Source organism: Dendrobates tinctorius, unplaced genomic scaffold (assembly GCF_039654945.1).
Source record: "Dendrobates tinctorius isolate UK_male_01 unplaced genomic scaffold, ASM3965494v1 ptg000021l, whole genome shotgun sequence".
In the NCBI taxonomy this organism is placed as follows: domain Eukaryota; kingdom Metazoa; phylum Chordata; class Amphibia; order Anura; family Dendrobatidae; genus Dendrobates; species Dendrobates tinctorius.
Genome location: NW_027361689.1, coordinates 7,272,336 through 7,296,486, shown reverse-complemented (window position 1 = coordinate 7,296,486; position 24,151 = coordinate 7,272,336). Strand labels below are relative to the sequence as shown.

The window sequence follows — 24,151 nt, the reverse complement described above, 5'->3', positions numbered from 1 at the left end:
CCCCTGCTCAAAGCAGGATTCGCTAAATCATCCCAGTCAGATGTCTGTCCAGCCTCTGTTTGAAGACTTCCATTGAAGGAGAACTCACCACTTCTCGTGGCAGCTTGTTCCACTCATTGATCACTCTAACTGTCAAAAAGTTTTTTCTAATATCTAATCTGTGTCTCCTCCCATTCAGTTTCATCCCATTGCTTCTAGTCTTTCCTTGTGCAAATGAGAATAAAGTTGATCCTTCTACAATGTGACAGCCCTTTAGATATTTGTAGACAGCTATTAAGTCTCCTCTCAGTCTTCTCTTTTGCAAACTAAACATTCCCAAATCCTGCAACCTTTCCTCATAAGACAGGGTTTGCAGACCGGTCACCATTCTGGTCGCTCTTTTCTGAACTTGCTCCAGTTTGTTGATGTCTTTTTTAAAATGTGGTGCCCAAAACTGGACACAATATTCCAGATGAGGTCTGACCAAAGAGGAGTAGAGGGAAATAATGACTTCACGTGATCTAGACTGTATGCTTCTGTTAATACATCCTAGAATTGCATTTGCCTTTTTTGCTGCTGCATCACACTGTTGACTCATATTCAGTCTGTGATCTATTAGTATACCCAAGTCTTTTTCACATGTGCTGTCACTTAGCTGTTTACACCACCAAGCTTCTCCACCACCTCACACGACCCTTGCCATTTGGCCAAGAACTTGCTCTCCATTGCAGGAATTAGCAGAAGGACTTGGTCTTCTGGATTGAAGTGCCTTACTCTGGCTGACCAGTTGTAGACCCTGACCTGAGCTTCTTGTGCCTAGAGAAGATGTCCTTTTATGATGGGCATCACCTTCAGAATCCTCTGCTGCATCAATGCCACATGCTCAATGATGCTTCTGTGGGACGTGACTTCGGCTTCCCTGGATTCCTTGGCTGTATTCAGGAGACTTTGCGGATGTCAGCCATTCAGATGTTTGAATGACGAGAACCCTGTAGAGACCTGTTGAACTTCTCAGATGGATAACAACAGATACGGTAAGAGAAAGTCCTAGTCTCTAACGGCCTTTTCTATGGCTTTCCTCAGCATGCTCTTCAGCATTTTATTAAACCTTTTCGACAATGCCATCTGTCTGAGGATGGCATCTGAAGTCCTCAACTGAGAGATTTGCTGGACCTTGCATAACTCCATCATCACCTTACTCATAAAAGGTGTTCCCTGGTTGGTCAGGCTCTCCTTTGGTAAACCTGTCAGTGAAAAAACATACAAAAAGGGTGGGGGAACAAGAGGCGCAATAGTGCCCTATCACTAGTGACACTACGATGTGAGTGGTGTAATGCAGTTCCACTCACCTATTCCAGTTGTGTGACCCACAACTGGCTTGAAGACATAACACAGTATCAGCTGCTGCAGGACCTGAGGAAGGTGCCAGGAAGGGTGCCGAAACGCGTAGGAAGGAATAAAGAAGTACTTTGTTACAACATCTTGCATCCCAGGTGATTTTGTGGACTCAGCAGCGCGGACTGTGGCACACCTTGCTTCCCATATTCTCTGGTAGTGAAAAAACATGGACCAATCTGCAGGCTATACTTTTTGCGGAGGAGTTTTTCAGGGGAATTGCTTCAGGATAGCGTGTGGCATAGTCCATGATGACCAATATGTGTGGATGCCCACAAGCAGATTTAACCAGGGGACCGACCAAGTCCATACAATTCTTTTGAACAGCACTTCAATAATGGGCAATGGCATGAGGGGACTTTGAAAGTGAGAGGTGTGGGACGTTAACTGACATGTAGGGCAGGACATGCAACAGTTTAATATTTCCGGTGACACCCAGGCCAATAGAACCTTTGCACAATCCTTTCCTGTGTTTTTCCCAGATATCCCCCCAAGATGTGTGAATGAGCCATGTCCAACACCTTCCGTCTATAGCGGCCTGGCACTATTAACTGTTCAACCAGCTCCTCCTTCACTTTCGTGACCCAATACAACTCCCCACTCATCATAAAGTAGGGAAACCTCAAGTCAGCCCTCAGCTCCTGTGCAACCCCATTTATGACGGTGACATTATTAAAGGCTTCCTTTAGGGTTAGGTCTCTATGTGGCGCAGAACTAAAATTCTCACTGGTCACCCCTAACTCTGGAATATCACGATCAGGGGACACTTACTCCTCATCCCCCACAAGGATACAAAAGGGAAATCCATCTAACTCTGGGTATGGTGATACCTTACTAGGGTTCACTGGTTCCCTTATCTTGCCAGCGACCTCAGAACCCTTCCCCCAGTGATCTAAAAATAATAGGCTGCAACAAGTCCCGAATGACGCCAACTTCATGGGGCTCAGTACTGTGGGCTGTTTCAATGTCCACTCTGGCCATAGGGTAGTCCTTAGCATGACTATGTATGCACCCACTTTTTTTCCTGGGATCAGTTGGAGAGGAAGGGTGGCTCTCACAAGGGTCACTAAACTCCCGGAGTCTAGCAGTTCTGTTACCTCCCGCCCATTCATCCTTCATGGGACATGCTTAAGGCCCCTCGCTGGGGGAACAGTTCACACTGCAGGCCGGATATGCATAATATGAACAACGGCGTCCTATGCTGCATTCCATATGCTCAGGGGTCAGGGGACAATGGGCGGCTATATGGCCTGGGCTGTGCACCTCCAGCACACATCACCCATAGGGACCTTGGGCAACACTTCCTCTGCCTCTTTGGTCCTTGGATGCACCACCCCTTTAGGACCTCCACCCCACTGTTTGGACCCCAAGTATGGAGTGAGCTGTCTTCCCAAGGAGCCTTAAACCCCCTGGCATCTCTCGAACAGTTTGACCAGTTCATCTGAATTCTGGGGATCACCCTGGGCAACCCAAGTCTGTATGGGTCTTGGCAGGAAGTGCATAAACCCGTCCATCACCACCCATTCTACCATTTGCACAGGCATAGAGGATTCTTGCTGCAGCCACTTGTGGACCAGGTGCAACAGGTCAAACATTTGGGCGTGAGGTGGTTTGTCCCAGTGATATGCCCAGAGGTGAACCCGCTGTGCCTTGAAAGTCATTGTCATCCCCAAGCATGTGATAATCTCAGTTTTTAGCTTGTCATACTCTTTGGCTTCTGGCAAAGATAAATCATAGTATGTCTTCTGGGGATCTCAAGCCAAGTATGATGCCAGTACCTCTGCCCACTGCTCTGGCGAGAATCTCTCCCTCTCGGAAACCCTTTCAAACGCTGCCAGGAAGGCCTCAGCATCATCCCTGAGGATCATTTCCTTGAAAGCCAGGATTACCGCCTTCCGGACGTGGGCATCATCAGCCGGACTTGGGGTTGGGGTGCTCGTCCTGCCCTGGATGGTCGTTGCCAGAAGCTGCGTCTGCTGCCATTGATCCAGCTGGATCTGCTGTAACAAAAGCCTGTTGATCTCTTGCTGGTGCTGCTGTGACTGAACCTGGTGTTTCAGCAGGTCATCCATTATTTCTGGCACTCCTTCCTCTAGAAGTTGCACGTCTCCGCTGGGAACACTGCCCGTACGTCTAACACCAATTGTAGGGGTTGTACTCACTTGGGTGTGACAGGAAGAATACAGAAGACTTGCTCCATTAAAACTTCATGTAGGTTTATTGCTTCATAAACCCAGAAGCCAAACAGAAAACAAATAGCCTTCAGACCAGGCAAACAAAATACAAATGTCCATAGCAGGTCTCTGCTCCACCAGGCCTGTGGGCACACAGGCTGGAGGTTGGGGTAGCATCCAGTATTCAGGCTCGGTCTGGAGCCAAAAACACACAGGAGGCCTTCTCCCTCCCAACATACAGACCATGTGCAAAACAACAGCCTCCATTATATAGGCTGTTAATCACACCCATATGTGAGGTATGTGGGTAGCTAGACCTGCCCTTCTCTCACAGGCTACCCATAATCCAGTCACAGGTGCAACGAGGGAATCTTTCAGTGTTTTCATGTACTAGCCCTCGGACTGGACTAATGTGCCTGACAGGCGCTTCTCTTTTACTTTCATTTCTCCCTCCTCACCAGATTGTTATGAAATCCCCTCCCTCCAGGTGGCTTCCTGGCTCTAGCTGCTGTGTGATACCACAGTTGGATTGCACAGCTTCAGGAGGGCAGATATAACTGTGCTGGCTTCCCAGGCTCATTGTTCCCGAACACGTCACACTTTATAAGGTTGGTATTTTATGTTTTTAGTCATCACAATTGTTTATTTAGATTGTTTAATGAATGGATAGTGCAAAGTGTGTGGCTATTTCATAGAAATAAGGCAGATTACAAATGAAAGTGTGCTTCTCAGGCACATTGTTCCCTAACACATATTCTTTCTCTTGCTTCAGATTATCTGCTGAAATGCAGAGGAAAATGTATAATTTATTAGAACCCTTTCATGTTGAGGAAGTGAGAAACATGCTGTTAGATGATGAAGATGCAGATCCCAAACTGAATGAGGATTTAGGAGAAGAAAGTGAGATTGATTCTCATGATGAGGTGGAAGTATGTGAAATTGATTCTGAAACAGAGCAAGATGGTGACAGTGATGAGGATGAAGAAGATGTAGAATCGTATTACAAGGGAAAAGATAAAATAGCCAAATGGAACAAGAAGCCACCCATGAAAAAACATTGGGAACCTCAAAACATTATCACTCACCTTCCTGCAGTTATAGGAACAGCAAGTAATGCAAAAATTGCAGCTGAATGCTGGAATAGTTTTTTCACAGATGACATACTGGACTCTATTGTCACATACACAAACCAATATATAGACATTGTAAAGGACAAGTTCATCTGCAACAGAATCATCAAGGCCACAGATGAAATAGAACTGCGGGATTTTTTTTGACTGTTATACCTTGCAGGAGCTTATAGGGCAAATCTGCAAAGTTTGGAGGAACTTTGTAGTAAAAATGGTGATGGAATTGAAAAATTTGGCCATGTTATGTCTCTAAAAAGATTCAAGGTTCTAATTCGTCGCCTTCGGTTTGACGACAGAGCTACCTGAACCGAATGTAAAACATATGACCGACTTGCTCCAATTCGCGATTTATTGCAAAAATTTGTTGAAAACTGTAAGAAAAGCTATTGCCCTGGGGCGAATCTCACTATTGACGAAATGCTCCCGGGTTTTTGTGGTAGATGTGCATTTCGTCAATACATTCCATGAAAACCTAGCAAATACGGAATGAAAATTTATGCCCTTGTTGATACCAGTAAGACCTACACATACAACCTTGAAATTTAGGCAGGAAAACAAACAGAAGATCCATACTGTGTCAGCAACAAACCCAGTGATGTTGTAAAAAGAATGGCTGAGCCCTTATTTGGATCAGGTAGCAATATAACAGCTGACAATTGGTTTTCAAATTGTGATCTGATTGATTATCTGAAAATGCAGAAGCTTTCATATGTCGGAACTGTAATAAAAAATAAAAAAGAATTTCCTACACAGTTTGTAAGTGTGAAAAGGAGAAAACAGTACAGCAGTATGTTTGCATTCCATAATGGAAAGGTTTTGGTTTCCTATGTACAACGTGAAAAAAAAATGTACTTCTTCTCTCAACACTTCATAATGATGGTGCCATCGATCCTGGGTCTGAGGCACAAAAAAAACGGAGATAATTATATTTTATAATGCAACCAAAGGGGGTGTTAATACAGCTGATCAGATGTGTTCAACTTTCAGCGTCAGCAGAAACACCAATCGCTGGCCAATGGTCATATTTTTCACTATGTTGAATTTGGGTGGTATAAATTCACAAGTCATTTACCTTGAAAACCTGCTTGAACCTCTCCATAGACGAGTCTATCTGAAAAAATTGGCCCATGAACTAGTGCTTGGAGAGCTACGCAGGAGAAGTATGAAAACTATCGGTATCCCCTCTCGCCTTCAAGTTCAGCTCAAAAGATTCCGCCCAGAAGATGATAGTAAAATCCACCACCTGCACCACCTCCCAAAAGAAGGAGATGCACCACCTGCACCACGGAAAGCAGAAACAGAAGGCTTTCTAATTATGAATGTCACGAATGTCATAATGCAATCTGCCTGACACATGCAAAAATGATGTGTAATTCTTTCTCTTTGCTCTGCAAATGTGTTTTTTCTGGGGAAACTTCAGGATCTAATTCTGAATGAATATGTGTGTAATATTACTTTAGGTACCTTAAAATTAAGTTTGTTTCCCTAAATTTTCTTTATAGAGTTATTTGTCAGCGTCAAACTGGGGACTATTTGGCGGGAGTTTTGAAATGTTTGTATTTCAGAGTTATTACTTTTATGTTAAGTAAATGGTCTTTTTTTGCACCTGATTATGTGTAGTCTCTTTTACTACATCTCTATGAAGGTCACTGATCGCTTTTAGAGTACTAAAATTGCAAAAACTAGATATTATAGGTATTTTCCTAACCTGCGCCTGACAGGCACATTATTCCCTAAGGCTACTTTCACACATCAGTTTTTGTGCATCAGGCACGATGCGGCGAAAAGTGTAAAAACCGGATCCGGCACCTGTTGCCACCGGATCTGATTTTTTCCCCATAGAGTTTCATTATCGCCGCATCGCACCTGATGCCTATGCGGCGTATCCGGTTTTTGCCAGATCCGGCAAAAACAGCCGGTCCGGCATCTGGAAAAAACGTTCTCTGCAACGTTTTTTCTCAGCGCCGGACCGGCTTTTTCCACAGCGCATGCCCGGACTCTGTGAATGTTAACCCCACAAGTGCCCGGTGAGAGAGAGAGAGATCTCTCTCTGTCACCCAGACACTTGTGAGAGATCTCTCTCGCCGGGCACTTGTGGGGTTAACACTCACAGTGTCTGGGTGAGAGAGAGAGATCTCTCTGTGGGGTTAACCCCACAAGTGCCCGGCAAGAGAGAGAGATTCTCTCGCCCGGACACTGAGTGTTAACCCCACATGTCTCTCTCTCTCTCCAACCCCCTCTCCTCTCCCCTCCCCTCTCCTCTCCTACCCTCCCCTCTCCTCTCCTACCCTCCCCTCACCTCCCTTTCAGCAGCTGTCTCTCTGAGTGGCTGTCTCTGTCCACCTCCTGCTGCGGCTCCTTTAAATCACGTCCGAGCCGTATCAGACGCCGCACACACATCCGGTGTCACCCCTGCAGGCCGGATCCGGCGGCCCGGCTTTTCGCCGCACGCCGCCGGACCCCACACACCGGATGTGTGAAAGTAGCCTTACTCGTTAGTAAAGATATTGTTCCTGATGGAGGGCTAGAGAAAATACTCCGGGTTACATCACAGAGACAAGCTATCTCTGCAACACATACCATATTTTTCGGACCATAAGATGCACTTTTTCCCAAAAAAATTTTTGGAGAAAGTGGGGGGTGCGTCTTACTTGCGACCATGGCTGGTGGCTGGTGCGGGTGCCGCGGGGCTCTGTGGTGGCAGTGGGCTGTGCTCTGGTGCAGGGGTAGCAGCTCTCTGCGCTCCGTGTGGGGCTCCGCTGGCATTTCCTCGTAGCCCGGAGACCCCCGCACATTCTTTGCTGGCTGCTGCCAAGTTGTGGTGGCCTCCGGGAACATGGACGCCGGGAAGATGGCCGCCGGTCCGGGGACGGCGCATGCTCAGGTTCAGATCTCGTCCCGAGATCTCGGGGTGAGATCTTGTTGCCGAGATTTGAATCTCGTCTCCTGAGATCTCGGGATGAGATCTGAACCTGAGCATGCGCCATCCCTGGATCGGCGGCCATCTTCCCTGCGTCCATGTTCCCGGAGGCCACCGCAACATGGCGGCAGCCAGCAACGGATGTGCGGGGGCCTCCGGGCTTCGAGGAAATGCCGGCGGAGCCGCTGCTCCTGCATCGGAGCCGCTGCCCCTGCACTGGAGCACAGCCCGCTGCCACCACCACCACCACCACACACCACAGAGCCCACCTGCCCCAGCCCAGCACAGCTGCCCCAGCACAGCCCACCTGCCCCAGCACAGCCCAGCTGCCCCAGCCCAGCACAGCTGCCCCAGCCCAGTTGCCCCAGCACAGCCGAGCTGCCCCAGCCCAGCCCAGCTGCCCCAGCACAGCCCAGCTGCCCCAGCCCACATAGCCCAGCTGCCCCAGCAAAGCCCAGCCCAGCTGCCCCAGCACAGCCCAGCTGCCCCAGCACAACCAACCTGCCCCAGTGCAGCCCACCTGCCCCTGCACAGAGCTGCCACCACCGCACCAGCCTGGACCACTGAATGACCCCTGTGACCACTCCTCCACATGTGCCGGATCCCTTCCCAGGTAAGCTGAATTCGGACTGTAAGACGGACCCCCATTTGACACATTAATATTTGTTTCCCTATTTTCCTTCTGAAAATTTGTGGTGTGTCTTATGGTCCGGTGCGTCTTATAGTCCGAAAAATATGGTACCTCCCATCGACTATGTGACCATTAGCCACACTACAATATATACATACACATATACACACACGTACAGTATGTACAGTGCAAAGTCATCTAATTTTTCTTATATATTAGTTGTACATGCAACGTAGTGTTGAACATTCTGCTTATTAACTAATCATGCATTGATCTTCTGAGTAGTAAATGAATAGTGAATGTGCTGCATACAGTTCCTATATATTAATGTATCGGCTAATCACAGGTACCTACTACGCATTCTATTTCTTTGCACAAATGCCTAATTCCTTTCAGTCATTATCAGAGAAAAAAAATGTCTTCACTTTTTACTGGTGAAGGCCTTAAATGATAAAATCAATATGTCCCATGGGATGTTAACTGCCAGGAAATGCCCTGTCCATCTGTATATATTGAGGAGGAGAATGCTTTATCTGAGCACATTACTTGCTTTTACAAGATGGAAATCAAATGACATAATTCAGATTAATATGATTGATCGAGGAGGTCACATCTTCACATGCTACTGACGTCTCTGTTACAATAATATGAATTTAAATTATTGCTTTTTACTACTTTCACTTGAGATGTGACCCATCCATAGATAGTGACTGATCAGATAAAAAGTTGCTGAGGTAATAAAAAGGTTTAGATTTAATGGTTATCGAATTCATCTCATTTGCTAAATGTATTTAAGTAATAAAATGATTGACAGTAGACAGGTAGAATTGAAGTCATGAGTTTACTTACACCTTTGCTTTGAAGAGTCGATATTGACTTTTAGAATTGTTACTTCCAATAGGCGGCCCTTGAGTATCGGTTCTCTTCCTCTCTGAAAATGCAATTTACATATTTATATTCCCAGAGAAGCATTTCATGGCCTATAAGTCTCCTTACACCAACTTGGCACTTGCCAAAAGGTGAGACTTTATTTCTTAGATCCCCCATCAGAATTTCTCACCCAGCCAAACCAGTTCTCTTGCTTTGCACTGATGAGGGGTAATATATGCCTGCAAATAGAGTCTCTTTTAGTTTCTTACTCTAAGTCACAAAGAAAGGCCCCTTTAAAGGGTCAGTTTTAACTTTTAGCATTGCTAATCCCAAAAGATGGCATTAAAGTTCCAATCCTCTTTGTCAATGAATAGACTACTTTCATACACTTTCCACACTCATTAAAACTAGTTTACAATACCTGACATTTAATCTTAGTAGACATTCCCTCTCTTCTGTCTTTTAGGAGCTATAGGATGTGAAAAGTCAGGAGGAAACCAGAGGCAATGATTAATGGTAATGACAAATTTCAGCTTTTATTTCTTTCATAATTCTTATGTCTAAGAATTTCATATACATATGACTAGTGTTTGGTAGCATTACTTTGGTCACAAGTTTCGGGTAGCCTACCATAAACTTCTCACAAAATTTAACTTGACAGAACTGGTGTAGCGGCATCTTGTTTGTAGGCCTCCTTACTCACACATAGTTTTTCAGCTCTGCCAATAAATTTTTTATAAGAGTCAGTGATAAGCGGCCATAGAGGAGCGCTAAGGAAGCAACCCAGGGGCAGACAATGATGTCGGGTATCCACCGCAGCTCCAGGCGAAAACCTCCAATGGCATTGTGGTAAGGGTTTGTGATGTCACTCCATTACCTTTTGTCGCCTTAAAAGGGAACCTGACAGGTCTCCAATTTGCCCTCCAACCCACCAGCATATGTAAACAGGCTTCAAAACACCCAAAAAATGAGATGAATGTTTACTATTCTGGTGAAATTGCCTTTTGCACATTATTGTCGGCAATGCTTCATCTTGTGTAAGTAGGAATCACAATGCCAAGAACCATGGCAGCCTATGTGCACAGAGCAATCTATTACAGACCAATCTGTGCTCATCGCTTATTTTGGCCTGCCTCTGCCTCTATCTATCTATTATTATTTATTTATATAGCACCATTAATTCCGTGGTGCTGTACATGAGAAAGGGTTACATACAAATTACAGATATCACAGTAAACAAGCTAATGATAGCAGACTGATACAGAGGGGAGAGGACCCTGCCCTTGCGAGCTTACATTCTACAGGATGGTGGGGAAGGAGATAGTAGATTAAGGGTTGCAGCGGCTCTGTGTTGGTGAGACGGTAGCTCCGGTAGTGGTGAGGAAGCAGCGGGGTCATTGCATGCAGTAAGCTTTCTTGAAGAGATGGGTTTTCAGGTTCAGCCTGAAAGATTCAAAAGTGGTTGATAGTCGGACATGTTGGGGCACAGAATTCCAGAGGATAAGGGATATTCAGGAGAAGTCTTGGAGGCGATTAAGTGAGCAACAAATAAGTGTGGAGGAGAGAAGGAGGTTCTGAGAGGACCGGAGATTACGTGAGGGAAGGTGTTGGGAGATTAGTTCAGAGATATATGGAGGAGACAGGTTATTGATGGCTTTGTAGGTCAGTAATAGTAATTTGAACTGGATACGCTGAGGGAATGGGAGCCAGTGAAGAGAAATGCAGAGGGGAGAAGCGGAGGAGTAGCGAGGAAAGAGATGAATTAGTTGGGCAGCAGAGTTAAGGATGGACTGGAAAGGTGCTAGAGTGTTAGCAGGGAGGCTACAGAAAAGGATGTTGCAGTAGTCGAGGTGGGAGATGATGAGGACATGCACAAGCATTTTAGTAGATTGAGGGTTGAGGAAAGGACAGGTTCTGGAAATATTTTTGAGCTGGAGGTGACAGGAGGTGGAAAGTGCTTGGATGTGCAGTTTGAAAGACGGGGGCAGAGTAAAGGGTTACTCCAAGGCAGTAGACTTCCGGCACAGGGGAAAGCGTGATGTCATTAATTGTGATAGACAGATCAGTTAAGGAAGATCTGTGAGACAGAGGAAAGACGATGTATTCAGATTTGTCCACATTGATTTTGAGGAAGTGAGAGGAGAAGAAGGAGGATTTGGCTGATAGACACTCTGAGATTCTGGACAGCAAAGAGGTGACATCTGGATCAAAGAGGTAGATCTGGGTGTCATCAGCATAAAGGTGTTACAAGTATCCATGGGACTTTCTGAGTTGTGTCAGGCCAAGTGTATAGATTGAGAAGAGTAGGGGTCCTAGAACACAGCCTTGGGGGACTCCAACAGATAGAGCATGGGATGAAGAGGTAGAGTGGGAGTGGGAGACCCTGAATGTGCGGTTGGAGAGGTATGAGGAGATACAGGATAGGGCGAGGTCTTTGATGCCAAAGGAGGAGAGGATCTGTTGTTGGAGGCAGTGGTCAACTGTGTCAAAAGCATAGGACAGGTCTAGAACGAGGAGTATAGATTACTGTCCGTTAGCTAAATATTCAGGATTGAGAGTCCTCATTAGTTGATACCTTTTAATGGCTAACTGGAAAGATGGTAATACATTGCAAGCTTTGGCTGTAAGTAGGTCGTTAGTAATTTTGGTCAGGGAAGTCTCAATAGAATGATGGGGACGGAAACCAGATAGTAGATTGTCAAGAGAAAGTTAGATGAGAGCTGGGAGAAAATTTCAGGGTAGACATGCTGCTCCACGAGTTTGGAAGCGAATGGGAGCAGCGATATTGGACGATAGCTGGACATAGTGGTTGGGTCGAGGGTTGGCTTTTTAAGGATAGGCATGATTGTGGCATGTTTTAAAGCAGAAGCGAAGGTACCAGAAGTTAGTTATAGGTTGAAGAGGTGGGTTAGAGATGGGATAAGTGTGGTGGTGAGGTTGGGGAGGAGGTGGGATGGAATGGGGTCTAGTGCACAAGTGGTGAGGTGTGATTTGGAGAGGAGACAACTAAGCATCCCTTCAGTGATGTTGGAGAGGGAGGTTAAGGTGGTTTAGCATTGGTCTGGTATACAAAGTGGTTTTGTTGTTTTTACAATAAAGACTTGCCTTGTTTGATCTATCTTATTTTTGAAGTGTGTGGCAAAGTACTCAGCAGAGATGAGGGAGGTTGGAGGGGGCAGTGGTGGGCGGAAGAGGGAGTTAAAAGTTTTGAATAACTGTTTGGGATTGTAGGATAGGGAAGATACAAGGGTTTTGAGGGTTTTGAAGTAGGCCTGTTTGGCAGAGGTGATACGTCACACTCTACCATGAACGACAGGGGTGACCGTGTCAATAGCTGATGCGAGATTGGCATTGCAAAAGGCAGTGGCACTGTCTGTGTCATGGAGTGAGGATATGGATGCCAGTAGTATCTATCTACCATCTATCTGTCTCATATCTATCTCTCTATCTATCTATCTGTCTGTCTGTCTGTCTGTCTGTCTGTCTTTCCAGGCTCAGACTGGTGAAATTGGTGAATCTTCTGGTGCACGGCCAGCTCTGACAGAGATAAAAGGCTTCTCCCCCACATACTCTAGCACAACTATGCTTTGCTCAGCTAATCCACATCCATAGTGACAGGCTCCCTCCTTCCTCTGCTGTGCTGATTCTAGGTGTGGTAGTTAGACTGACACCTGTGCAGGAGAGGTGGCGTAAACAGACCTCTCCTGCAAAGGTGTTAGTCTTCCGATATGTAAAATTGATATGTGTAATAGAATAGTGGATCTATATGTATAAATTTAGGTGGAAGGGGACTTGGCTACATATGCTATATGTATGTGGAGTAGTGGAACTTGGCTATATACTGTATGCTATATGTGGGGGAGGGAAACTTGGCTATATATGCTATATGTGGTGGAGGGGGATATAGCTATGTATGTTATATGTATGTTGGAGAGATGAACTTGGCTATATACACTGTGATAGGGAGGGGGACTCCGCTGTGTAGGCTGTTATGATTGAGTCACCATAGGAGGCAAAAACAGAAATGCTAGCTAAGTCCAGAAAACCAGAGAGGTTGGCAGCTATCGGATTGCAGACCCCTGAACCTATCAACACAACTAGCAGTAGCCGTGGGGGGTTCCTACGATGCCCTAGACCCCTCGATCACAGCCGGAGAATTAAATAGCCTAAAGACAGAAAGGGAAATCTGAACTGCCCCAGAGCAGACCCCAAAGCAAAAGGCAGCCCCCCACATATAATGACGGTGAAGCAAGAAGAAAGAACACAACACAGACAGAAAGATAGACTGAGCAAAGACGGGGCCCAAGCTAACTAGATAGGAAAGGACAGGAAGGCTGCTGTCTGCAATCGGTGAAAAACCCTATGAAAATAAGAGCCAATAGACTGACAGTGAAAAAGGCCCTGAAGATGCTAGGCTTCAAAAAGACTATGTCAGTACTCAGGAATATTCTGAAGACAGAGCAACAGGCAAAAGAATAATCAGCTCACCCCAGCAGGGAATGGCAGAATCCAGAAAAGCAAGGCAAACAAAAACAAAACACAAATGCAAAAAGGCAAAGCAGAAAACTTAGCTTTAGAGGAGCAGGAATCAGACTGGTTTCCTAGAAGTCCACAGAGAAATCACCCGCAGGGCAGAAGGGCATCGGCAGCCTTATATCCAGTCCGTGACTCCACTCAGCCAGTCATCATCATTAGACTCAGGTGCCTGATAATCAGGCTCATTACCTTCCTTTACCAGAATAGGGAGTTCACCAGACCTCAGTGACGAAGGGGAAAATAAACTCACAACAGTACCTCCTCCTTGAGGAGGGGTCACCGAACCCTCAACCACGCCACCAGGGCGATCAGGGTGAGCCCGATGAAAGGCACGCACCAATCTTTTGGCATGAATATCAGAGGCAGAGACACAGGAATTATCCTCCTGACCGTAACCCTTCCACTTAACAAAATACTGGAGTCTCCGTCTAGCCAGACGGGAATCCAGTATTTTCTCTACCTCATATTCCATGTTACCTTCAACCAATACAGGGTCCGGAGGTGCCACCCCAGGAACAACTGGTTCAACAAACCTCTTCAACAAGGACTTATGGAACACATTATGGATTTTAAATGGGACAGGGAGAGCCAAACGAAAAGAGACCGGATTAATAATCTCCAAAATCTTGTAAGGTCCAATAAATCTAGGCTTAAACTTAGGAGAAGCCACCTTCATAGCAATATTTTTTGATGATAACCACACCATATCACCAATCTTAAACTGGGGACCAATGGTCCTATGTCGATTGGAAAACCGCTGGGCCTTTTCCTGGGAGAGAAATAACTTATCCACCACTTGGTCCCAGATTTGGTGCATTCTCTCCACCACAGTGTCAACACCTAGGCAGGCAGAAGCTCCACCTGCCCTGAAGAAAATTGAGGATGAAACCTAAAGTTACAAAAAAAAGGTGACATCAAAGTGGCAGAACTAGCTCTATTATTTAAAGCAAATTCGGCCAAGGGCAAAAATGAAACCTAATCATCCTGATCAGCGGAAACAAAACATCTCAAATACGACTCCAAGGTCTGGTTTGTTCTCTCTGTCTGCCCATTGGTCTGAGGGTGAAAAGCAGAGGAGAAGGACAACTGAATTCCCAGCTTGGAACAGAAAGTCCTCCAAAATCTAGACACAAACTGAACTCCTCTCTCAGATACAATGTTCTCAGGAATCCCGTGCAAGCGAACCACCTGTTGCAAAAACAGGGGCACCAACTCAGAGGAAGATGGCAACTTAGGGAGTGGTACAAGATGAACCATCTTAGAGAACCTATCACAAATCACCCAAATAACAGTCATTCTCTGAGGGACAGGCATATCAGAGATGAAATCCATTGAAATATGGGTCCATGGCCTCCTGGGGACCGGCAAAGGCATCAACAACCCACTAGAGCGAGAACAAGGTTTAGACCGGGAGCAAGTCCAACAGGACTGCACAAAATTCCTGACATCATGAGACAGGGTGGGCCACCAAAAAGAGCGACTCACCAGATCTCTAGTACCAAAAATACCTGGATGACCAGCTAATGCAGAGCAATGAACTTCAGACATCACTATCTTCTTCCACTGGTCAGGAACATACAACTTTCCACTGGGACAACGCTCAGGTTTGTCCTCCTGGAACTCTTGCAGAGCAAGTCTCAAATAAGGCGAGATGGCAGAAAGAACTACCCCTTCGTCTAAGATGGTAGCAGGCTTGGTCACCACAGGAGAATCAGCAAAGAAGCTCCTAGAGAGGGCGTCTGCCTTGACATTCTTAGTTCCAGGAAGAAAAGAGACCACAAAATCAAAACGTGTAAAAACCAAGGCCCACCTAGCCTGTCTAGGGTTCAAGCATTTGGCCGACTCCAGGTAAATCAAATTCTTGTGGTCAGTGAGGACCACAACTTGATGTTTAGCTCCCTCCAACCAATGTCTCCACTCCTCAAATGCCCATTTCATGGCCAACAGTTCCCGATTCCCCACATCATAGTTACGTTCAGATGGAGAGAACTTTCGGGAAAAGAAAGCACAGGGATTCATTTTAGATGTTACAGGATCCTTTTGGGACAAAACAGCTCCTGCACCAATCTCAGAAGCATCCACCTCTACCTGGAACGGGAGTGAGACATCAGGTTGCCGCAAAACCGGGGCGGAGGTAAATCTTCACTTCAGCTCCTGAAAGGAAGCAACAGCCTCTGGAGACCAATTCAACACATCAGCACCCTTTTTAGTCAGATCAGTCAATGGTTTGGCAATACTAGAACATTTTGCTATAAATTTCCGATAAAAATTAGCAAAACCCAAAAACTTCTGGAGGGCCTTCAAAGAAGTGGGCTGAACCCAATCATAAATGGCCTGTACCTTGGCCGGGTCCATTTCAATAGTTAATGGAGACAAAATAAATCCCAAAAATGAAATCCTCTGTACTCCAAAAAGGCATTTCGATCCTTTGACATACAGGGAATTCTCCCTCAAGATCCGGAACACAGTCCGAACATGTTCCACATGAGAATCCCAATCCTTGGAGAAGATCAAAATATCATCCAGATAGATAATCAAAAATGTATCCACAAAGTCCCGGAAAATGTCGTTCATGAAGCACTGGAAGACAGAAGGGGCATTAGTGAGCCCAAAAGGCATCACCAGGTACTCAAAATGTCCCTCCGGAGTATTAAACGCCATCTTCCATTCATCCCCCTGCTTAATGCAGATAAGATTATACGCCCCCCTGAGGTCAAGTTTGGTAAACCAGCAAGCACCTCTAACTCTGGAGAATAGATCCGAAATCAGGGGTAACGGATACTGATATTTAATAGTAATTTTGTTGAGGGCACGATAATCAATACAAGGCCTTAAAGAACCATCCTTTTTGGCCACAAAAAAAAACCCGGCACCTAAGGGTGAAGAGGATGGTCTAATATGACCCTTCTCCAACGCCTCCTTAATATAGGACCGCATAGCCTCGTGCTCGGGTACAGATAAATTGAAGAGCCGACCCTTGGGAAATTTACACCCCGGGCTCAGTTCAATTGCACAGTCATAACTCCTATGAGGAGGCAAGGACGCAGACTCATTCTCACAAAATACATCATAAAAGTCCGCCAAATAGTCAGGAACATCATGCGACTGAGGAGAGGTGGAAAAAACAGGAGCCTCACTACAGGCACACCGACAACCCCAACTCACCACAGACACAGATTTCCAATCCAAGACTGGATTATGAATTTGCAACCAGGGAAACCCCAGAACAACGGCATCATGCAGACCATGTAACACCAAAAATCTGCAATTTTCTTGATGGTCTGGGGCGACCCGCATTACCACCTGGGTCCAAAACTGAGGTTTATTTTTCGCCAAAGGAGTAGCATCAATCCCCCTCAAAGGGATAGGCGTCTGCAGAGGTGTCATAGGAAATCTACAACGTTTAGCAAAATCCAAGTCCATTAGGTTTAGCGCTGCTCCCGAAACCACAAAAGCCTTGGCGGAAAATGTGGACAGGGAGCAGATCAGAGTAATTGCCAGAAGAAACTTAGGTTGAACACCAGCAACAGAAAACGTGTGTGCAAAGCATTTCTCTCGTTTAGGACAAACAGAAATAATATGCGAGGCATCTCCACAGAAAAAACACAGCTTATTACGCCTTCTGAACTCCTGACGTTGCGCCTTAGACAAAACTCTATCACATTGCATAGGTTCAGACGTCTGTTCTACCGGTGGCAACACCTCTCGTGCAATCCTGCGTTCACGTAAACGCCGATCAACCTGAATGGCTAATGACATAGAATCGTCCAGACCAGAGGGAACAGGAAATCCAACCATAGTATCTTTTACGGCTTCTGACAAACCCTTCCAAAAGAGAGCAGCCAAGGCATTATCATTCCAGGTAGTAACGACCGCCCACTTTCGGAACTTTTGACAGTACAACTCTGCAGAATCTTGACCCTGGTTCAATGCCAACAAGGTCTTTTCAGCCTGATCAATAGCATTAGGCTCGTCATACAACAACCCCAAGGCTTGAAAGAATGCGTTCACATTAGTCAGAATAGGATCATCTGGTTTCAAAGAAAACGCCCAATCCTGGGGATCGCCACGCAGCAAAGAGATGACAATTTTAGCCTGCTGCGCAGAGCTCCCTGACGAGTTAGACTTCAAGGCAAAAAATAATTTACAATTATTTTTGAAACTCAAAAAATTAGATCGATCCCCAAAAAATACATCAGGTGTAGGGATCTTTGGTTCAACAGCATGCGAACGAGCAAGGTAGGCGGAAATTCCCCGCACTTCCGCAGCGAGCTGCTCCACACGATCAGACAATTGCTTTATCTCCATTGAGAGAAAAAAAAATTCCCCCTACAGCCTCAGAGATATTTTTTTTTTTTTTTAAACACAATTCTTTCCTGCTATTGAGTACACTAGGATCTGCGGTATGGCGGGTGATTCTGTTATGATTGAGTCACCGTAGGAGGCAAAAACAGAAATGCTAGCTAAGTCCAGAAAACCAGAGAGGTTGGCAGCTATCGGATTGCAGACCCCTGAACCTATCAACACAACTAGCAGTAGCCGTGGGGGGTTCCTACGATGCCCTAGACCCCTCGATCACAGCCGGAGAATTAAATAGCCTAAAGACAGAAAGGGAAATCTGAACTGCCCCAGAGCAGACCCCAAAGCAAAAGGCAGCCCCCCACATATAATGACGGCGAAGCAAGAAGAAAGAACACAACACAGACAGAAAGATAGACTGAGCAAAGACGGGGCCCAAGCTAACTAGATAGGAAAGGACAGGAAGGCTGCTGTCTGCAATCCGTGAAAAACCCTATGAAAATAAGAGCCAACAGAATGACAGTGAAAAAGGCCCTGAAGACGCTAGGCTTCAAAAAGACTATGTCAGTACTCAGGAATATTCTGAAGACAGAGCACCAGGCAAAAGAAGAATCAGCTCACCCCAGCAGGGAATGGCAGAATCCAGAAAAGCAAGGCAAACAAAAACAAAACACAAATGCTAAAAGGCAAAGCAGAAAACTTAGCTTTAGAGGAGCAGGAATCAGACTGGTTTCCTAGAAGTCCACAGAGAAATCACCCGCAGGGCAGAAGGGCGTCGGCAGACTTATATCCAGTCCGTGACTCCACTCAGCCAGTCATCATCATTAGACTCAGGTGCCTGATAATCAGGCTCAATACCTTCCTTTACCAGAATAGGGAGTTCACCAGACCTCAGTGACGAAGGGGAAAATGAACTCACAACAGTAGGCTATATGTGGGGATACATAGCTATATATGCCATATGTATGTTGTGGAGGGGGACTTAGCTATATACACTGTGTTATTGAGGGTGACTTGACTATATATAAAGGAGGGAGACTTGACTATATATACCATATATGGGGAAGTTGGACTTGGCTCTATATGCTATACATGGAAGAGGGGTCTTGGCCAGATATGCTGCAGTATATGTGGAGGAGGGGGACTTGTTTTTATATGGAGGATGGGGACTTGGCTATATATGCTATATGTGGGGAGTGGGATTTGCAGAGTTGGACTGGCCCATCGGAGGGTCAGAGACATAACAACCGCTCTCCCTGGCTGTCTACCTGCAAAGAGTGGTGACATCAAAAGTAATAAGGGCGCAACAGAGCTCTGTTACTTACAAATAGTGAGCCACAGTTTGACGCATGCACTGCTCTCCTGGGCTGTCTAACTCTGGGAGAAGCCGTGAGCAGGATGTTCTCCAAGCGTGTTTGTCATGGTTCCTCCCAGAGTTAGACAACCCAGGAGATGATATCACCCCTGACTGAGATCCTTCCCTATATATCACCTCAGACTGAGACTCTTCCCCATATATCACCCCTTACTGCACCCCTGCCCCATATCACCCCTGACTGAGCCCCCTCTCCCTTTATCATCCCCAACTGATTGAGACTTCTCCTTGCATCACCTCCCAACTGGCTGAACCCCCTCTCAGTTTATCACCCCTGACTGACTGTGCCCCCTATCCCATATCACCCCTTATTGCACCCACTCCCCTTGTATCACCCCTGACTGACTGAGCACCCTCTCCTTGTATTGCCCCTGACTGAGTCCCTCTCCCTGTATTTTCGCTGACTGACTAAGCCCCCTCTCCGTGAATCACCCCTTACTGCACCCACTCCCCTTGTATCACACCTGACTGACTGAGTGACTGAGCCCCCTCTCCTTGTATTGCCCCTGACTGACTGAGCCTCCTCTCTGAGTATTACCGCTGACTGACTGAGGCCCCTCTCCCTATAATACCCCTGACTGACTGAGCCCCAGTCTCCCCGTATCACCCCTGAGTTATGTCAGTACACATATTTGGTATTGCCATGTCCATAATGACCTGACCTATAAAACTGTCTTACTAGTTAACCCCTTTAGTGAACACCGTTTAAAAATAAATAAAAAACTAGTCAAAAAGCCAGTTTTATCATCATACTGCCAAACAAAAAGTGGAATAAAACGATAAAAAAAAGTCAAATATAAATATACATGGTAACGCTGAAAAAAAATTTTCTATAAAGTGCTGTACATACTCGAGTATATAGTTTTTCAGCACATTTTTTTGTGCTGAAAAAGCCCCTCTCGGCTTATACTCGCGTGAGGGTCCCAGAAGATAGAGAGGAAGCAGTAGTGGCAGAGCAGTGGGTCACAGGAGGCAGGAGCCAGCTGCCACGGCTAAAGTCTGTGTCCGCTGCTAAACAAAAAATGAATATTTGCGGCGCCCGCTAGGGCCGGGGGTTACTCAGTACCGGGCCGGTCAGTTCTTCAGGGGATGTCATGGCAGCAGTGACCCGGTCCATGGCCCTGGGCGTGCAGTAAAATGATAGATGATGATTTTGGGGAATAAAGATGGGGATAAGTCGTGATGCCACCCGTGGTGTTTGGCAATGATGATAAGGCCGACGGTGCAGTTCAGATCCACTGGGGCATTTGGTGATGCAGAAGAGTTGGTACAGCACTCCATGGGTAGAGCTAGGCCCCAGGTCAGTTATGGTGTTAAGTGTGATGGTGGCGGTCATAGTGCAAGGCAGGTGATGCTGTAAATTAGTCAGAGGACACATTGGAGTGCAGTCTTCACACTTTTACTCACAGTTCTTCCAGTTACAATCCCAGCCGGGGTGCTGTGTACTCCGGGTCGGTGGTCCAGCCAGCACTCAGTTTTCCAGGAAAAACACCAGAAAAAAACATTTTCAATCATATTGTAAAACTAAATATTGCTGTTTATTTAAACCTGTCGGTGTTCTAGTCTGGAGTTTGAAAATCCAGAAGGATTCACGATTTAAAACTTTGCATTTATAATCTCCTCCACTGGAAGGTTTGAAAACTTTTTCCATGCCGATTGCTTTAAGGGAATTTGTACTCCCTCCATGAAAAAATGTACAATGATAAGACACTGCTGATATAGGACATGTGTTGGAACTAGAAGTCTCAGATAAATGTTTTCTGAACCTATTTTTGAAAGGTCCAATAGTACAACCAATGTACTGCAATTTGCCTATGATGCATTCGATTAAGTAAATTAGACCTCCCGTATTACAATTCATATGAGAATTAATAGGGTAGGAGATGCCGGTCACAATAGATGTAAATATGGTGCTTTTTTTGTACATAAGCGCAAGTTTTACACGGATGATGACCGCACATATAAAATCTTTTGCCAGATAACCAAGTTTTTTTTAAATCTGGTATTTTGGCTACAAAACAAACTGGGTGAAAGTATATCCCCTAATGAAGATGCTTTTTTTTGCCACAAAACACACATGCGGTTTTTCAAGTATTTTTGTCAAAGTAGGATCACTAAAAAGAGTGGGAATATATTTTTTAACTATATTAGTGATAGTAGCAAATTGCGGACTGTATTCAGTAATAAAATTAATGAAAAAAGTTTGACTATCAAAAGAGACACTACCGCTATTATTTTTAGAATTTTCATTTTTAACATTTTTATTTTTATAAGATTCAGAAAATAAAGCACATCTATCGATGTTAGTAACAATTTTGCGTGCTCTGGATAAAGTATCCTTTGGAATGAAGTCTATGGTGTTTTCAGCTTCTTTCTCATACGTAGCCTCAGAAGTGCCATTCCTCTTAAGTCTAATTAATTCACCTGTCGGTATGTTATTGATAGCATGTTTAGGGTGTGAGGAATGAGCTTCCAAAATAGAATTCATATCAGAGGGCTTTCTATATGGAGAAATAATTACAGAATTGGTAACAGAGTCAACTGATAATTTAATGTCCAAATAATCGATTGACACATTAAAAAAATTATGAGTAAAAGAAAAATTAAACTCATTCTCATTAATATAATTAAGAAAATCACTAATGGGCACCACATTTTAAAAAAGACATCAACAAACTGGTGCGAGTTCAGAAAAGAGCAACCAGAATGGTGACCGGTCTGCAAACCCTGTCTTATGAGGAAAGGTTGCAGGATTTGGGAATGTTTAGTTTGCAAAAAAGAAGACTGAGAGGAGACTTAATAGCTGTCTACAAATATCTAAAGGGCTGTCACATTGTAGAAGGATCATCTTTATTCTCATTTGCACAAGGAAACACTAGAAGCAATGGGATGAAACTGAATGGGAGGAGACACAGATTAGATATTAGAAAAATAATTACGGTAAAGTAACACTGGCGCTACCTATCCAAAAAACTGGATGCAGCTGGTGAAGAGACAGGACTGTGTCGGCTCCTGTTATAAAGTCTGAGCGAACCGTATATTTGTGTGATTCACCGCGCTATGCTGAGCAGATGTATACAAAAAAAAAGGGGGAAGTAAATACTTAACAGCAGTTATACATACTTACTTAAATATGAAGTTGTTGTAGAATGCTCTGTGTAAGTTGAGATGTCTACGTGGCAAGTAGTTTGCAGGTTATCTGATGGTAGAGATCTCGTTTTTGATAGCTGCTGATGCTATTGGAACAATGATATATTAAGGTACCAATAAAACATACAAAAGGTCACACCACTCCTTGCATGTTCACCATACTCACTGGTTGTATCTTAACGTTTATATTCTCTTCGGGGTGTTCCCTTTATGGTGGATCAATTGATACAATACTAAATATGAAGAGAATTTCAATTACTAACAGTGACCACAACCTTGATATTCAGTCCCAGTTCCTGGGGTACATATGCACTTACTTGTGCTAGATTTCTTATGCTACCCAGGTGTAAATCCTGATAGACTCTCTATAATGGTCTTTGTTGGCTTTATTTAGAGCCGGTGCAGGGACGATATCCACTGTTGAAAAAAATGACAAAGTGCTGGGTAAGGAGGGATCCACTAAACCCACAAATAGTGCTAGCGTTCCAGGAGCCAGTTAGTCCTGGTAGGACTTCTATGCACTTAATTCTGGTGATTGCTCTGTCGCAGTCTGGCTGAGGCAGCTGCTGCTGATAGAGTGATAAGCGATGCAGTGTAAGGAGGGATCCACTAGACACCCTAATTATGCTAGCGTTCCAATAATCAGTTAGTCCTAATAGGACTTCTATGCACTTACTTCTGGTGATTGCTCTGGTGCAATCTGGCTGAGGCAGCGGCTCTGGCTGAGGCAGCAGCTGCTGATGGAGCGATAAGCTATGCAACGTGTAGTAGGGGAGCGGGTAGACGCCAGCACCTCGTGTACTCCGGCCGGAAGTATTGACGAGGAAGCGGCGAGAGTGGGGGGGCGGAGCTACTGTGACGTCACAGGCAGGGAGGAGGACGGGTGCACGAGAGGCACAAACCAACCAATGCGTTTCAAGGGGGGCTTCCCTCTTCATCAGGGCTATGCTGAATTCCTGTCAGCCCGTCCTTATATAATAGCTCACCCAGCTGCAACCCATACCAATCATTAGTCTTGGGCAGAAATGTATGTTTTTTTGTTTTTGTTTTTTTTTGTGTGTGTGTGTGTTGTTGCCTCAAGATACGCCTTGCTGCTATAATTACAATATTATATTGTTGATTTAAGAAAATGGATAGTCCGCTTTGTCTCCTAAATAATAAAAGTATACCTAACTTGTGTGCATAATATACTAAACTAAAACATAACTTTTATTTATACCAATTTTAAGATAATTTCAAATAATTTTACTGGAACTAAATAAATAAAACATGAGTATGGAGGGTTACACGAGCAGATTGAACTTCCGCAGGTTAATAAAATAGATACCTATATTTTCTAAAAAGTATATGTGTGCTACCAGCACTTTAGCAAAAAAAACAAAAAAAAAAAACGGAAAAAGAGGATAGAAATGGGAGGGGGGCGGAAAGGACTAATTTGACCATATGGTACTCGTCGTGAATCTCTATATAAAGAAAATATGAATAAAGATGAAAACTGACGCACGGATGTAGTATGTACATCCTTAATTGTATGTTTCATAAAATGTAGATAGAAATAACAATAAGTGTATTAAAAATAAATAAAAATTTAAAAAATTAATAAAAATAAGATTAATGTTTTAATAATTTTATCTAAAAAGCATATAGCTCAATCTCATGGTTGAGGCCTTTTGGGGCCAGGCTGTCAAGAGT

General features: G+C 44.8%; 1 long non-coding RNA gene across 1 annotated transcript in view; it reads right to left on the bottom strand.

The window, feature by feature from the left end:
- Window positions 1-24,151, bottom strand: part of LOC141083717 (uncharacterized) — a 192,208-nt gene that overhangs the window by 15,303 nt on the left and 152,754 nt on the right. The window lies entirely within an intron of this gene.